This window comes from Anas platyrhynchos, chromosome 3, assembly GCF_047663525.1.
Source record: "Anas platyrhynchos isolate ZD024472 breed Pekin duck chromosome 3, IASCAAS_PekinDuck_T2T, whole genome shotgun sequence".
In the NCBI taxonomy this organism is placed as follows: Eukaryota; Metazoa; Chordata; class Aves; order Anseriformes; family Anatidae; genus Anas; species Anas platyrhynchos.
The window spans coordinates 33,843,624-33,861,153 of record NC_092589.1 but is presented as its reverse complement, the minus strand read 5'-3'; the positions used below and the strand labels follow the sequence as shown (position 1 = coordinate 33,861,153).

Below are 17,530 nucleotides of genomic sequence, written 5' to 3'. Positions count from 1 at the left end.
TGGCCTTGTGCAAATTCTAGCTGCTGTTCTGTTTCTTACACAGGAGAGCTTTACAAGCATGTCTGTGTATACATCTGTTACTTCCCCACCTCAGATCTGTCTCCCATCTTTTGCACACGTTTGCATCAAGAGAATGAACACATACTGAAGAACTTCTTTACTGAAAGGGTTGTTAGACACTGGAACAGGCTGCCCAGGGAGGTGGTGGAGTCACCATCCCTGGAGGTCTTTAAAAGAAGTTTAGATGAAGAGCTTAAGGATATGGTTTAGTGGGGACTGTTAGTGTTAGGTCAGAGGTTGGACTCGATGATCTTGAAATCCAACCTAGAAATTCTGTGTGATTCTGTGTGTGATATTGGCATGAAAATACATACTACACTGTGTTGTCAAAGCTAGGGTATGCTTGTGCTGCATATATTTTTATATACTTATACATATATTTAGATACGCTTTATGCATTTTTAAATTTTTATTATTATTATTTTTTTTTTCTGGGAACATCCTATTTCCAGTGTTTTAGTTTTACTCCAGGGCTAGGAGGTATCTTTTAATGTCTCCTTTGTTCTTTTTTAGTATGTGTGTTCCGTGTTGTAGCCACAAAACCCACTTCAGAAAACAGACTGTTTTCAGTACATAATCTTTAGTAAAAAAATAAGTCTTAGTGTTCCTCTAATTGTTGTTGCATGACGTTCATCCTGAAAAACAAAACTGCTTTCTTGGAAATACTCTGTTACAGTTTTCATCAGATTAAGGCTCACTTAATAATCCCCTGGCTTTATGTTGCACCTAAAACACAAAGGTGAATAATGGAGAATTGTTTGTCTTTACTTTCCACAAACAGGATATTCCTAAATAAATTGAGCAAAAGCGTTACCAGTGGGTAAAAGCTATCAGCATTTGAAATATCTGATTGTTCTGCAGTTAGGTAACCTTGACATTAATGACCTAGATGCAGAGACAGATTGCACCCTCAGCAAGTTTGCAGATGGTACAATACAAGGAGGAATGGTTCATACACCAGATGGGTTTGGTGCCACTCGGGGGGACTTTGACAGGCTGAAGAAATGAGCCAAGAGGAACCTTACAAAATTCAAGAAGTGCAATGCAACGTCCTGCCCTGGAGGAAGAATAACCCCATGCACCAGTACATGCTGAAGGCTGGCTGGCTGGAAAGCTGTCCCTGAGGATCCCAGCAGACTACAAGTGAGCCAGCAATGTGGTGGTGCCCACTGAAAGGCCAAGAGGCAATGGGCACACACTGAAACACAAGAAATTCCATTTAAATGTAGAAATTTATTTATTTTTAGTGTAAAGGTGATCAAACACCGGCACAGGTTGCCCGGAGAGGTTGTGGAGTCTCCGCCTTTGGAGATATTCCAAAACCCAACTGGACAATGTCCTGAGCAACCTGCTTTAGCTGGCACTGTTTGAGCATGGGGAGTTGGACTAGATGATCTTGAGAGGTCCCATCCAACCTCAGCATTTCTGAAATTGTGTAAAAAAAATACAAACAAGTAATAATAAAAAAAAAAAAACAAACAATAAAGAGGATGAAGATTAAATGATTGGCAACTCACAGTGAAGGACAAAAAAGGGAATATTCTACAGGGAATATATCTGACTTCCTTGTTTCTGAAGGTACCCAAAAAGCCAGTAGATGTTGCTGAGTGGAGGTGACTGGAGAGCTGACATGACCAGGCACCAAGCAGCTGAAGGAGCGCTCTCAGGTTTCCACCTCCAGACACTGCAGATGGCTGTGCCCGCAGAACCAGGAGGCAGTTGGTGAGGAAACTCGTAGGTTCTGGAATGAGAGAAAAGAAGTGCAGGTGGAGTCTCAGCAGGATGTTTGGAGAGGGATTACATGCTGGCACAGTTACATGTAGGGATGTGGCTGGCTCCCACTGTGTGCCTCAGTCCTCTAAGTGCTCTGACCAAGTACAGGTTTGTGTCCAGCCCATATGGATGCCGAGCTTGGACCTGAGAACCGGCACGGGTCCAGCAGGAGTACTTTCTCTTTGAACTCTACTCATCACTTGCTTCTCTGACTTCTCCTCCCCGATGGCCTTAGATGGTGATCCAGTTCCTTCCAATCATGACAAATTCACTTTGATACTTCTCAAGGAGTCCAGTAACGACAGCTTTGGAAAGCTCCTACCCAACATAAGGATGACAGAAGGATGGGCTGAAACAAATCCATCTCCCTTGCCTGTTTTGGGTCTCCTTGCCAGTCGACAGACCTGCAGAAAAGGATCTAAACAGGGTTAACACCTGCCTCCCACATGACCTTCCCATGCAGCAGCTTAAGGAAAGGGGTCAGATACCATTTCAGCCAAGACGTAGGTATCTGCAGCTCCCAGCCTAGCCAGCAGTGGGCTGTGCCTGAGCTGTATTCCTCCAGCTCTGATGGGCTGTGAGCACATCTTCTAGACCTGCATCTTCCCTGCAGATGCCCCAGCTTCTGTCAGCAGGTGTGCCTGTAACCGGCATCAGGTGACTTCAGGTGTTGGCTGGCTTCAGCACATTGAAGCTGTCAAACACAGGCTTTGTTCATTAGTTTCTCTCCCCTCTGCGCATTCTGATTGTCATCCTGTTTTGTGTGCCCAGCAAAAGCTGTGGCAGAGCAGCGCGTGTGGAGAAATGACAAGTTCAGAGCGGACAGCCAGCTCCTACGTTACAGATCTTTTCATTAGGCAAAGGGCCCAGCCAGAGCAGGCAAATACAAAGTAATTAAGCTAATTAATTTGTGTATTAAAGGACCCATAATTGCATAATGACCCATCCCTAGTAAAATGACAGCAACGAAGCAAACATCAGCTTTTGCCTATATGAAATAACGCCGAGGTCATGAGCAGCAACATGAAGTGTGCTAACAAGGGCAGATCTCTCACCCTGGGCATACAAAATAAGACACGTGAATAATTTAAATAGCACAAAACAGTGTTAGCATGTATAAAAATGCCAAATTTGGCTGTGTCTTAAAATGCTGCTAATTGTCTACGATTGTCAGGCACATCAGCCAGTTCTTCAGCTTTAGTAAAGTAAATTTTCCCTCACAGCATGGGTTGAACCCTTGCCTTATCTGCTCAAACTTCAGATACTTTATTCTTTTTCACCCACTAAGTGAGGAACACAAGTGTGAATAATTTTGGTACTAATGGCATGGCGTTTACACAGGCCAAGCACACAGCAAGCAAACCCTTTATGCATCCCGTTTCTCCTCACTGCTGTGAGTAAAACTATTTAAAGTTCAATCAGTCTTGGCTAGGCTCTTGTTCTGATGTCTAAGTGAAAATAAAATGAAAAATCTTTAACGAAAAATTCCCCAAAGATGTTTTGTGCCACTAAGCTGATACAGGTGCAATACACCAGCTTGCTAAAGCAAATTGCTCTGGCTTTGAAAACCTGCGACATTTATTCCCAAGTCCAGATTTTAAAACCTTTCAAAATCAAATGTTTGAAGTAAAAACCTGGGAGTAAAGCAAACCAAAGCCAGCAGAAGTTAGTTTTGGCAAAATTAGTAAAGAAAGCGGAACAAAATAAAATGTGATCAAGGGAAGGGGAAATCCACAAACATAAAGGCACTCACAGTGTGATTTTTTTCAAAGTGGGATTTTCACCAAAATCTTTGCATCAGCTGAAAACTTGATTAAAACATACAGCTTGAAAGGGTTTAGTGGACAGGGCTCTTGTTTATTATGTGAGACTGTGATGTCAGTCCAGGTGGAGGCTGTAATGAAAATAGTTACATGCTTTCAGTCCAGTTTCTTTGAAGGTTAACCCAACATCACCAGGCTGTCACGTAATGTAACACCCGTTGGCATGGCCAGGGTTGCTTCCATCCTCTAAAGCCCAAAGACTGCGTGGAGGGTATGTAAACTGACCTGCAAATTGTTTGTGGGATAGCGGCTCAGTAAATGCAGGTTAAAATCTTTTGATGCTTATTATGGCTAGTTTGGAGAAGATGAAAGGCCAGGTTTTCCAGAAACACCCGTGTGTCTGTCCTGAGCATGAAAAATACTCTCTGGGTGAGAATGGGTTCAGTGTGAGCACAAGCAAATGCCTGGGGGCTCCAAATACCTGGGGCACTGTGCACGCTCGTGTCACACATGAAAAAGGAAAAAGGAAAGCAAACAGCATCTCTTTAGGAAATATGCTAACCCCAGAATGCAGAAGAGGACAGAGGGGAATTCAGGTGAGATTGGAAACTGGCCCACATACCCTCTTGGCTTGGCAAGATCTTTTATGAGGAGCTGATGAGAATCTCTGGAAATCCTCTCAGGAGGTTCCAAGATAGCTCTGAAGCAGCCTCCAGAATCCAAACGCCTCAAAAACTTTCTTCACTTGAGTCTGTTCCTAAAGAAGATATGTGAGGATGAAAGAAAATCCTAATTTTGCCTTGAAATAGAGTAAAGAGGGTCATTTTCTTTCATGACAGAAGAGCTGTGATATGCTGCCTCTGCCTGTTGCTGCCCGGAAAAACAAGTCTGTTAAACCCTGTGCTATCACTGGCTGTTGCAGCTTCACCCGGGCTAGGGGAATTGCAGCAAATGACCTTCCCTGTGGATTTGCCTCTGGTGCTTAGGGAAGGGTCACACATGCAGACAGCTGCCTGTAGTGGTGCTGGGGTATGCACTACAGCCTTAGCACGGAACGTGCATTCAATGCAGCCCTGCGCTAGGTCTTCATTCCAGTGTCTTCAGGAAGGAAATGTCTCTTGCAGAGCAGGCATTTCAGATTTCCAGCTCAGGCTGCCAAATGGGCTGGGTGGGTGTGCTGTGCTCCCTCGGCTCTCCCTGTCCATTTTCCCTCCTGTGTCCTGCAATAACAACACAAAGGGGATCCACCCCTCCCAATTAGTACCTGGGTACCTCATCAAGCACGGTGTGAGGAGAGCTTTGAGTCTCGTGAAGCTGAAATGTTGATTGCAAGGCCAGTGGATGGTGCTGAGGGGAAGAGCAAAGCTCGGGGGCAGGTGAGGACCTACCTCCACCCCATGCTGGATGGAAGCATTCACATCCCATTATTTGCCACCACGTGCCTTTGCTGCAGCACCAAAAGCTAGTCACTCAATCCCTTTTCACATGAAGAGGGTGCTGTCTTGCTTTTCCCATCATGAGAAGGGTGTTGGTTATTCCACAAAAATCAGATGTCCCTTTTTTGGGGGGCAGACTCTCCTGTCTCCCAGAGGCTGCAGTAGTCATGTGGCTGTCGGGTATCAGGAGGAAACACCTTTGCTGCGAGCACTGTGTGCCTGACCCTGTGACAGCAATATGGAAAATGCCTGGTGCAGCGGGCCTGCAGGCACTGTAGGTCAGCTAAGAGCTTGTTTAAGGACTCAGAGATGTAACAGCAGGGGCACAGCAGCACCACAGCAGTTACAGTGTGCTGAGAGGCAGAAGAGCAGGCAGCACGCTGCTCCTGTGCCTCCTCAGGCAGGTGCATGCCAACAGCAGCCTGGGGTTTGGAGGTCTGAATTTGGGTAGAGAATGAGGCAGGTAGGGGCCTAAGTTCCTCCAGGGGCTCAGTGAAGGTTTTCTAGATGAGTGAAAGAGAAACTGTGCTTTTAATGAAAAAAAAAAAAAAAAGTAGTTATAAGTCTTTGTGAGTTCCACAAAGCACAGTCACAAGCCCAGGTAGCATCTCCTGGTTCAGCCCTCAGAGGCAGCTGTACGCACTTCTGCTGCTGCACTCGCCTGTGCCTGAGCTCCCCAGTGCTCAGAGAGCAGCGTGCAGCACATTCAGACCTCAATCAGCCCCAAAATGCACAGCTCTAGATGTGTTTTCCTGCTCCAGTTTTCCCATCACTGGGGCAGTTTGCGGCTCTGGTTCGTCAAACCTCGCATCAGAAGAAACCGTGCATTAGGTCCTTCCTTCTGTTTATGTTTGTTTTTCTCCTTCTGCCAACACGAGCACCCAGCCAGAAAGAACTCCCCTGAATGACCATCTAAACCTGCTTCTAAGTAAGTTACCAATAAATTATGTGGAGCAAATATTTTTGCATGGCACACGAGGGACACAGGTTTGCCCAGTGGCTGGAACAATCTGGGACTACAGGAGATTGCTGGTGGCCTTGCTGGTGGCCTGGGGTACAACATGCTCCAGAGGATCAGGTCAGCCTGAGGCTGAGGCAGTCAGGAGACTGCACGAAGGTGCAATGCCTGGTCTTGGGTCCAAACAGACTCAGCAAGTCCAGGGACACACGGCACATGCCTTGCTAACAAACAGAATAATGCAAACGTTGAGGCTTTCCTTAATTCAGCAGCCTTGTAAATGTAATGGCTGCTGATACAGATATTCCACAAATGTTATTTGTAACTAGAAATTTTTGTGGAATTATAGATTAGATTGGAAGGGACCTTCAAAGACCATCTACTCCGACTTTGAATAAAAGGATTCCCATTTGAAGCCCAAATGCTGTAGACCATATGCTCACTAACCCCCAGACCATCATCTCTATACCAAAGGTGAAAACAATGGCTTTTTTCTGGTGCTATGCCCAGGCCAGGGTGCAAGTAGCAAAGAGACAGCACTGGGCACAGGATATCTCTGCCTCAGGAGTTCTCTGAGTCTTCTGGGGCCCTTAAGTTCTCCTTCCCCACAAACATTGCTTTGTTGTTGTTGTCATACACTTATTTTTCTTAGCATCTAATAGAGGATATCCATTTGCTTCTTCTTGGAAAGCGAATAGTTGCTGTCCTTAGACTGAACTATTGCTTTGTTAATCCGTGCCAAATAAATTGCTTTAAAAATGAAAACCTTTTTTCTCAAGGTAATTCTGTTTTATATATAATTTTTTTTTTTTTTTTTAGAAGTTCCCTATGTTTCTAACCTCATTTTTATGTTTCCTTTCCTTGAACTAATTGCTCATTCCTGACCAATTCTGTTTCCCAGCATGCTGCCTGAACATCATTACGCTGTGGATGCATTCAGTCTTTGGAGAGTTGCGCTATTCCCTTTTTATCGCTGCTTTCTCTAACGTTCTTATTCATAGAAAAATAATATATTACTTTGGGGACCAACTCTCTTTTATTCTGGTTATTGATAGTATAGTCTGATATCCATCAACGAAGCTTTTTATTCTGCATATCTCCATTTATAAGACAATAGAGTGGAGAATCAATGTGAACTTTAAAAAAGAATTGTTCAAACGTACAACCTCCTTTATATGTGATAGCAAGTGAAAGCCTCGTGCAATTACAGTACCAGTATTGGTTTGGTTTAGTTCCCAGATGTGCGCCTTTCATTTCTCTCTCTGAAGACCTCAGTCTGGCTCTGTACAGCAAGTCTGTTAAACACCTCCCCTGTGACATCCGTGTTTCGGCAGAACTGCTTGGCTGCTGGAAGGATTCTGGAGTCTGTATGTTTTGCTGTCTGCGTGCTAAAAATGCTGCATGCTAGGCACTGACATCACCTTGTCCCGAATCCTATCTCTATGGCGTCAACTCTTCTGCTTTCCCATGCTTTTCCGAACCCCTTCAGCAGCTTGTTGGTTCAGTGGAGACATTTTTGGCTCTTTTATTCTCAGTCTAACAAGCAAACACTGGCAATGTAGCGTGAGTGGATGGCTTTATTTGCTGAAGTCTGCCTCGCAGGGGAAGTTTATTGGCATATTTGAAGAGCTGAGGATGTTTTTGTAGTATAGAAGCCAAGCTGACCGCGATAAGACCCTGTGGGGTGGAACACCAGGGTATTTTCTGTGTTTAGTTAAACTCTTGTATCTGTGAGTAATTTAACTGCTGGTTATATTTTATTGAATACTTGTGATTCAGTTTTCTCAAGATGCTTATAAACACAAGGCTCTTCTTAGTCTATAAGCAACTCACAGTCCAATGCCAGGGTTTAAAACAAACAAACAAAAAATCACAAACCTCTCCTAAGACAATAGTTAAGATTCAAAAAGCCTGTAAATGAATAGGTGTCCCAAAAGGAAGAGAGGGTGAAGTCTAGGAGAGTCACTGGCTTCTCCCCGAAATGGGCTAAGCAAGACGGAGAGTGATCCAAAGCTTGTTGAAGACAGTGAAAGGATTCCCTCGCTCCAACAGGAGACTAAGGACTCTGTTACCCCCAATAACACCATGATGTACAGGGAATTGTGGCTGAAATGTTATGACATATCATGGTCATCTGGGGACAGGACATTTGGAAGGAATTTCTTCTTTATGGAGAAGAGAGCTGGAATTTTATATATGTGAGACTGTTTTTGCAGTAGAAGTTACCCGTGGCAATCATTAGCTGAGCACTAAGAGGATTCCTTGCTTTATTTTGTCTGGTCAAGGAAATGGAAAGAAACCACAAATATACAATGCAAAATTACTTCCAAATTCCTGTCATTGCTTGCTGAGCTGATGTTTACACAGCATGTGCAGTAGGTACAGTAGCATGTTGTGCATACAAACCATTGTGCTGTGACTGCTGCTCTGGTGGAACTCACTGCTCGGTTTGTAGCTAGCAGACAGCCAAGGACCATTCGCACTAAGCATTACTTCTGCAAGAAACAACTTCCAGTGTTTACTATGGTTACAAAAAGAATTATAAATACACCACAATTTCATACAGCCCGAATGCGAAATACTCCACAATTTACAAAAATACCAGTTCCATCATTTCCAGGAAATCTGCCCTGCATTTTCCTGTTGATTGACACGACTGACTGTCACGACCCAGCTAACCCAGACTGTTTTCTCGTGGCGCAGCAACACAGGCAAGCACAGAATCCTCTCCACTTTCTGCAGCAGACGTTGTAATCATCCACATATGTGAATTGTGAAAACACAAATTAAATAACCTCCATAATCCTTTGCTAGTTGTACATTGGATCTTTTCCTGTGCTAAGCTCTCCTCTTTCCCTAGGACCACAATTTCACGCTTTTTGTGTGCCTGCTTTAAAGTGCTACCTAAATAGAGATCCACTGGGGAAAGGAAGAGGGGAGCACTGCAATTGATGGGATTTTGACCAAGCCATTCACAGAGAACAAACTGAGAGAGGTTATGATGTAACAGGATATGTTTGTGTTTGTAGAGTGTAGTGTTAGTCTAAAGAACCTTTTCTGACTAAGATTGCTTTAAAAGGCAATCTATTCAAAGTCTCAATTTTGCAATATCTCACTCAAAATTTGAAAAACTAAATGTCTACAGAGCACTTCTGACTTTCATATATCTGCATGTAAATTCACAAGCACTCTTTTGCTACTTTAGAGTATTAACTAAAAGTATGCTACCCTAATAGTATGTATTAGGAACATACAATTATTTCTCAGGTGTTGCCTTTCTTTTCAGAAAATTGAAGTTTTATAATATTCTGGGGTATTTTTGCCACATATGATATGTGAAGAATTGTGAAGAATATAATTCCAAGCACCAACTATTCATTCATTTATTTATTTATTTACTTTCAGTTCTAGAACTGTTTTTTTTTTTTTTTTTTTTTTTTTTTGGTGGTGGTTCTTTTTGTTGTTGTTGTTTGTTTGTTTGTTTGTTTGTTTTGTGTGTGTGTTTTTGTTTTGTTTTGTTTTGTTTTTTCAGTTTTCAGATCTAAGGGATTGAGCAACTAGCCAAGAAACACCACAAAGGAATGTGTTGAGGGAACAGTTCAGGTAGATATTTTGGCATGTTTCCTTCTAATGCACCATTAAATTCTGGATGACTAGGCTTGCCAGGACTCAGCACAGCCTTCTATGTAAGTTACAGTCCAATGGGGCTCCCAGACTCGCCAGGTCCACACACTAAAAACCTGCCAGCTACACTGCTAAAACCTAACTCTGAAAACCAGGTGCAGTGGCAGAAGGCTGGTGTTCACGTGCTCACAGTATGCCCAGAAAATCCCACCCCAGCAGCCTCTTGCCGTTTGCATGTTAACAGACCATTTGGAAGTCCCTTACAAATTAATCTGTTCAATAAAAATATGCCCTTCATGGAGGTTCATGAATTTTGTTCTAGAAACATGGACTGCAGAAAGTTTTAATCTTTGAAAATGCTTGAGAAATTCTGTAGTAACTTGTTCAGTTTTTGATAGCTCTCTTGGCTTTTTCCCTACTCAGTTTTGCAAAAATGCTTTCATAAAGGAAATAATTCATTAATGGTGGTAGCACAGGCCTAAAGGAGGGAGGGAAGTCCAACTTCCCCGTTGCTGGCAATGGCAGCACATAGGAAATCCTTGCCTAGCCCTCCCTCCCAGGAGCTGGCACAGGACACGGATGCAGAGCAAAAGGTCAGCGCCTGGGGAAGCGCTATATCTAAGGTGATTCCTCTTTATTAGGGCTATACAAAAACATATCCCCTGAACTAATTAGGGAGACTGGCAGAGAAGGGAGTAAATTGCAGCTGAAAGGGAAGACGGGGAGGTGAGCTGGTAAGTGAGATCTCCCTGGCCAGAACTCTTTCCTTTGACATCTAAGTATTACTTCAGCTTATGTTTGGAGTGACAGAATGAGGTTTTTCCTATTTTCACTGAATGTCCAAATTCTTAGTGATAGAAATCTGTCATGTTTAAGCTTTTCCCAGTGGCTTGTTTGGTCTTTAGCTTTACAGGTTCAGTCCTGATTCTGGAGTCTCTCTATGGAAAGCACACGCAGCACAGAGCTGTCTTAAATTTTGCCTGCTGTTCTTGCTATTAGGAGCGTGATTTCAATGATGAATGTTTATAACACAGCGTGAGGAATTTCATCCTCCCCTGGTAAACTGTGTAGGAGATTGCCTTAATGGACAAAGAAAAACGTCTGTTGGACTGTAGCCAGAAGCTTGGACTTGCTTACAAAGAAGAAAATGCATGTTTAACTTTCTGGTATTGTGTATAGAAAACACTTTAAAAAAAAAATAAAATTCACCTCTCTTCTCACAACCTAGAACGGAACCAGTGAAAGATTAATGTGTTTTTTTTTTTCCACTGTTTTATGGCAAATCACTTAGTTGTGACAAGTTCAATGCTGCCTCTTGACCAGATGTCTTACAAGGCTGTCCTGCTCTATTTGCTTCTACAAATATCTCTAGCTGGGAAAATACATTACAGGTGACTGTGAAAGCCTAACGAGAACTAAAAGTTATGAAAAGAGAAAGTAATAATAGGCCTTATTCACAGGTGTAAGGCTTCTGATATGAATGACAGATCAAAAGCTGCAGCCTGGGTTTAACTTCCTTGAATACTTTGCTTGAGTTAGCCTTGGGACCTAAATTCAGTGAGCCATGATGTTAGTTAGACTTATGCTTGTGCAGCTTGTTTAAACAGGGCCTGAATAAAGACTTCAGGATCTGCGCTGTTCTGAAGTCTACGTGACACAGAGTGTTCTGGGCTTGAGTTAAATTCACTGTACAGCAGTTTCTCCTCTACAGGGAAGAGAAGCAGAATTGCCATGTGTTGCCTGGGTAATCACAATTATGTTGTGTTTACTGCAAAGGAAATACACATGCTCAGAGCTGTATTGAAGAACAGCTGTTTACAGGTAGAAAGCCTAAAAATATTCAGGTTGAACAGTTGCTTAGCTTTTCACTACTTGCTTAAAAACTGTAGATGCCCAGTGAAGGAGAGTTTCAAACAAGATCCGAGCATCACTGATGTAGCAGGGTGTGCTAGTGCCTTTATCAGTCTGAAAACAGGAGTTGAGAACTACTAATTACCCTGTGTTTACTGCCCTTGCTCACTGATCTGTGCTAAGTATCCATCAACTGTATCTCCACGGAAGATGGTATGTGCCAGGAACAGAAAAGCCCAGCAGCCACAGCCCCATGGTGCTGATGGGTTCCTTCCACCTCTGTATCTCGAAAAGGGAAGAGGGGATACCTCTTTTTCCTTGGATCACCTTACCTCTGCTGCTACTTCTGGGCTAGAGGAGGATGGTTGCTCCTTCTGCTGTTGGCATTGCCTCCGGTGCTCTGGGAAAGGAGACCATCTGCTTGGTCATCAGAGTGCTGGAGAACCAGATTTTATCCTCCACATTTCTGGAAAAGACTATCTGTCCAAAGTTGGATCATCCTGAAAATGTGGGCTTGATCCTGGTTCCACCCCGCAGGTTTGCAGGCTCCTTGACCAATGGTAGCTTCCTTATAGCACTGTGAAGGAGCCCAGAAAGCATGCAAGCTGCTGACATAGGAAGCCAAGTATGCCTGCAGGGGAAGCAGGCAGCTTGGGATCCTGCCTGGCTTCTGTCAGAGCCAATGCACTACTCAGAAATCTGTCAATTACAATTTGTTTTTGTTTTTTTCCCCAGTGGAGAAATGTGCTGTCAGAAATTTCCAGCGAGTTCTGCCCTGTTTTGCCATTGTCTTTCCAGATGAAAATGGCAAAAAAGACAGAGAGCCTTGCAGAGTGAAGGCACAGGGCCCTGGGAGACCTAGCATTACAACTGGTCTGTAATGCTGGCTTCCGCAACCCAGCCACGAATACATTTCTGAAATGTCAGATATTCCCTCCAGAATTAAGTATGTCTATTCACTCATGTGTGACCGCCAAAACAATGCAGGTGCCTTGCCCAGAACTTTAAATAATGGCTTTTATGCAACACTGTAATCATCTGATAGAAAGTTCTGCTTTTTATTAGAATCCTAGAATTGGTCAATGTTCTTTGAACTGAAAAGGAAAGTAAATTCTCCTGGTATTTTTTTCCCAGGAAGAAGTATACGCTTCTTTTATTAAACATCCAGTTGTTTAATAACTCACGCTTGTTGCCTCATCTGACTGAGACGCATTTATAGCTTATATGAATAATGGCATCTATCTGAAGTATGCAAAGCTACCAAAATTACTGGGCCCAGGAGTACTAGCACTGAAGCTGAGCTTTTGAAATCAATCAGGATGTTGTTCCTGATAAGTAGTATTGTTAAACTGTAACTGTGACTTTGCTTTCTTAACAAATCAATTATCATACTATTTCTTTACATGGCAACCCTCCATGTACTACTCTTTTCCATGTATTAGAAAGTAAAACACAATGGAAATAGGAAGCTTGTGCTTAGTGCATGTTTTTCATCTCCTCGTGGTACTTAGAAGTAGATATTACAAAGAATACAGAATACCAACCAGAACCTAAGTAGCAACTTGACTTTTCAAATGTAAGTGTCTAAAACCATGCTGTTTTGCAGCTTGGATTGAGCTAACTTCTATGCTTTACTGTTGAACACTGATTATGGTTTTAGTGCCACCACAGATAAAGACTGCCATTGCCTCAAAGGGATTAAAGCATAAAAAGAGATACAGATAAGAAAAAATGCACAGAGAAATCCATGTTTGTTTAGAAATAATGGTCAAGTTTCATTGTTGCACCAGACTGCTGTTCAGCACAACTTTTTGGGAGAAGGCAGCCAAGATAAGCAGGGAAGCTGTCACAGCGTTGTGATTTTCTGCTCATCCTCCTGTTTCAGTTCAAAATAGATTGCAGGACATCTTGCCAAAGGTTGAAACTAAAGTCACGTTTTTTTTAAGACCAAAGAGAAAATAATGGTCACATGGGCTGACCTCAAATATATTACAATCCAAATATCTTTCTCCATTAATTTCCATGACAAGGATTGTCTTGCAACAGGCAGAGGTCAGCATACCCTAGGCATATAAGAGCAAGCATCAGGGTCACCTACAGCCAGAGGCAGATGGATGCTGCTGTCCTACTTAAGGAGCTGTTGCCCTTTGAAGGTGCCTTTCTCTACACAGAAGTTAGAGAAAGCCCATACCTATGCACCCTGGTAACACACTTAAATTCAGGAGGAAGGAATCCAGGTCACGGTCACCTTTGATGCAGAGACAAGCTCTCTAAGCCTTTAAAATTTTACAGACTTTTTTCTACCTTCCTTTATTTCTTGCTTCTTTGGTTTTACCTTAGGTTTTTACTTTTGATCATTCTGCTTTTATTTGGTGCTTCTTTTCTACTGTTTCCCTTTCTCTTTGATATTTTTTCTAAGACTCAGGGGACAAAATACTCAAAGCTGAATCTTTGTCCAGGGTCAGGCTACACAGAGCCACACCATGAGAATTAACTCGTTGCAGATCTGTGCTTGAAACAAGAGCAAACACCACAGAGAGCTCTGCTGCTCTTTTAACTAGTGTATGAGATACCAGGTACTCTCCTGGTGCAGGTGTTTTCTGGATACGAGCAGTTTAGTGCTGTTGTTCCTTTGTCCATGTGTCTGGTACCCTTTTCCCACTACAACAGTCCCAATCAGCCATGTATCCTCAAGGTGCACTTCCATGAGATGGGTCAAGTCAATCCAACTGCTCATTTTTTCTTTTAGCCCTTGGTCGTCTGCTCCTGCTTTCACCACCAACCTGTCAGAAAAGTAACTCAGCAAAAAAAATGGTTTTCAGATAAGTTGGTGAGTTCAGAGCCCCAGTGAACACTGATTTCAGGGCAGGGAAAAGTGGGAAATGAGTGCAAAAACTCGACTCCTGCTTGGCGTAGAAGCAAGCTGTTGTCCACGCAGCTTTGTTTACCACCATTCTTCTTCCCACCTGCATCCTTTTTTTCCTCTTTTCCACACCTGAGATCCCCTATCTCCTCTTGCCTTACCTCTTATCTCTTACCTAGAGTTTTATCTCTTCACCAAAGATAAAACTAGTGAAAACCAAAGACTAACACCTCTGTTTGTTCAGTGCCTCGCCACACCACCTGAACCTCTTGAGACCGACCTTGGTGAGGCGCCCAGCTAGCAGCACCCACCCTTAGCAGGATGCTTCTGCGTGGAGAGACTTCGCAGCCCGCCATCCCGGCCCAGTTCCCTTTCCCCGAGGATTTCCCACAGAGGCACTCAGGCACGAGGTTTCCCGTTTATTGCCGGGCTGGAAACCCCACAGCAGTCTTACACCGTCAGTCGGGAGCCGGCGAAAGCCTCCAGGCAGCGTCCAGGCCTCAGGGCCGCGACGGAGCCATCGGGCGGCGGCCCTCGGGCTCCCCCGCGCGGCCCCGTCACGGCGCCATGGCAGGGCGGGCCAGGGGGCGGTGAGCGTTGCTTCTGGTAAAAAAAGATGCTGCAAAATCCTCCGTGGTCAGAGAGAGCAGCTCTCTGCGCCACGCTGGAGACCGGTTCCCTGCGTGACCCGCTGGTTTAGTCCCAGTCGTACGTCTTGGCTGCAATATTTTTGAATTTGGAGCAGCTATAGCGATGGAAACACGCGGACACAGCGCTCCCGTTCTTGACAGCTGGTTTTGATGCTCTCTTTGCACATTTTTTTTCCCCCAAAAGGTGGCAGCAGGAGAACGGCGAATGAGGAGGCTGCCCCAGTTACCTGCTGTTCGGCCTCCAGGGGGCTCTAGCTCGGATCCAGAGACAAAAAGCTCCTCAAACGCCACGACCAGGTGCAAACAGCAATTAAAACACATTCTGCACTTACGTTGTATTTTAACAGACCTGCTGGAAAAGCAAAACAAGGGACTTGAAACAATCTGCAACGTCGCATGCTCTGTGTGTGTGTCTATGTACTTGCAAATGTAAATATGTGCGTGCATTGACTGTAGCAGAAATCCTGTCTTCATGTTGTGTATAGCATAATTTTTATATATACAAGTACTCGTATAGCTATAACTTTAACATTTCATGGTATTGCTGAAAGGGAAATGCAAATGCTAAGTGGTGAAATGATTTACTGAGGGACACATACATGTCTGCAACAGAGCTAGGTAAAGGTAGTAAGCTCTGTGTTACCAGTCTCTCATCAGCAACACAGAAGGCTGTCAAAGAGTGGTGAATGTTGACAAGCTTCATGTTCACTCAAGTGATTAGTAGTAAAATATTCACTATTTTAAACTTCATTTCATTGAAGGGATGTTTGGGAAGAGAAGTGTGTCATTTATTTTTAAAATATTCAAAAGTAGTCAAAAGTTGGACGTGGTGCTTAGGGACATGGTTTAGTGGGTGACATTGGTAGCAGGGTGATGGTTGGACCAGATGATCTTGAAGGTCTTTTCCAACCTTAATGATTCTGTGATTCTATTCTAGTCTTTGCAATGGTATCAGCTGAAAACTTTGATACGTAAATGACTTATTCTTTAGAGATAAAGAAAAATGTTCACTGAGTGGCTTTAGTTAGGCAGGGACTTGACTTCATGGGTTTGTTTTGTCTTGTCGGAGTGTTATGATGTCTTCCTTTTATGCTACAAGCCACAGCTAATTCGAGGGCTTATGGGAGATGCAGTTATGCTTGCCAGTGTAAATGTGTATTTACAGAGCAATGATTTGGGTTGGGTTAGGTGTGCACTGCTGAGGCAAATCTCCCAGTTGTCCCAACTTGGCAAGCTTTGCTTCACCCCATGGAACAGGCCTGGGACACTGGAACCACACTTTGCGAAGATCCATTGCAGAAGCATTAGGTATGCACGGAGTTCCTGAGAACAGGCCACAGCTCATCAAAAATTAACCTGGGGCATGGCAGGGATGTCATGGCCTCAGCACAGCTGCTTTGCCTCCAAATGCATGCCTGTCGGTCCCCACCACTTGATGATGTACACGTAGCTGTACTGGCCTAGATGAAAACTTGAAATCAGAAGGAAAATTTTTGACAAACTCAGAAAGGCTGGTATAAAAATGAGGCAGAAACAATGGAGGAACACACCATATTCCCTGAACAAGGTTAGTGTTTTTATGTGAAATTGCAGACATCGTAGGGACATATATTAGCCATACTGGAGGGATAGGTCTGTGGAGTTCAGAAAGGGGCACTGCCATTTGCAGGTAGAAACTGTACAACTCTTTAAAATACTTTTAAATGCTCTGAAATAGTATAGGGAAGCAGAAAAAAAAAAAAGGACGTTTCTTATTAAATAGAAGAAAATGGATTGGGTGATGTGGCATACACCTACACATACTCATGTGTGTTTGTAAAGTTTTGATGTTCTTCTGAGGATCATATACTTGTAGATACAAAATACATGTTTGTACACACACTCTTCTTATGTTTTCATGACTATTCATATCTTTTTTCTCTTTGATGTATACGCTGGCATTCCCATGACAACTTCTCTTTGTGAAGACATCAGGCAGCCCTGTGGAGTTAGGGCTAATGTAACCTTGCATATGTATTCCTATTGTTGTCTCCACAACATACACAGATTATTTTGGGCTGCCAACTCTCATTTATTGTACCAAGGAAGTTGAATAATGTACCTTGGCCTAAAAAATTAACATAGCTTGCATAAATACATCTTGATAATGTCCTTGAGCTTTCTAGTGAGATGAAGACAAACACAAAGAAGCAGGAGCAGCACTTTTTTCCTTTTTTTTTTTTTTTTAGCACCATGGCATTAGTAACCATTTTTGCTTAGCTGAAATTGCAGCACTGGATCACATCAACACAATAAATAAATGAACAGATTGTTCTGTTGAACTGATTCATTGAACTAATGAAGCCAAGTTTCCTATCAGGTTATATTTGGTATTTCAGTTCCCCCTGCGAAATGCATTTCTCCTGTGCGAATTCTCAGTTGTGTTACAAGGAGTGAGCAATATTCCTCATAGTTGGGGAACAAGTTCAGAGTTTTCCCCTTTAAAACACCAAGTAATTCAAAGAAACTTTTCATTACTTAATTTCTCTGTTAAATCTAACTGTGATCACTGA

The 17,530-nt window shown here is 43.2% G+C and overlaps 1 long non-coding RNA gene across 1 annotated transcript; it reads right to left on the bottom strand.

Annotated features, from left to right (window-relative positions):
- Positions 1–1,002: 1,002 nt before the first annotated feature.
- LOC119716277 (uncharacterized) lies at positions 1,003–17,074 on the bottom strand. The gene is made up of 5 exons (XR_005264069.2): positions 11,798–17,074; positions 4,219–4,353; positions 2,322–3,727; positions 1,578–2,237; positions 1,003–1,485 (listed from the first exon to the last, which is right to left on the bottom strand). It is a non-coding gene; the product is annotated as an uncharacterized lncRNA (long non-coding RNA).
- Between the last annotated feature and the right edge of the window lie 456 nt (positions 17,075–17,530).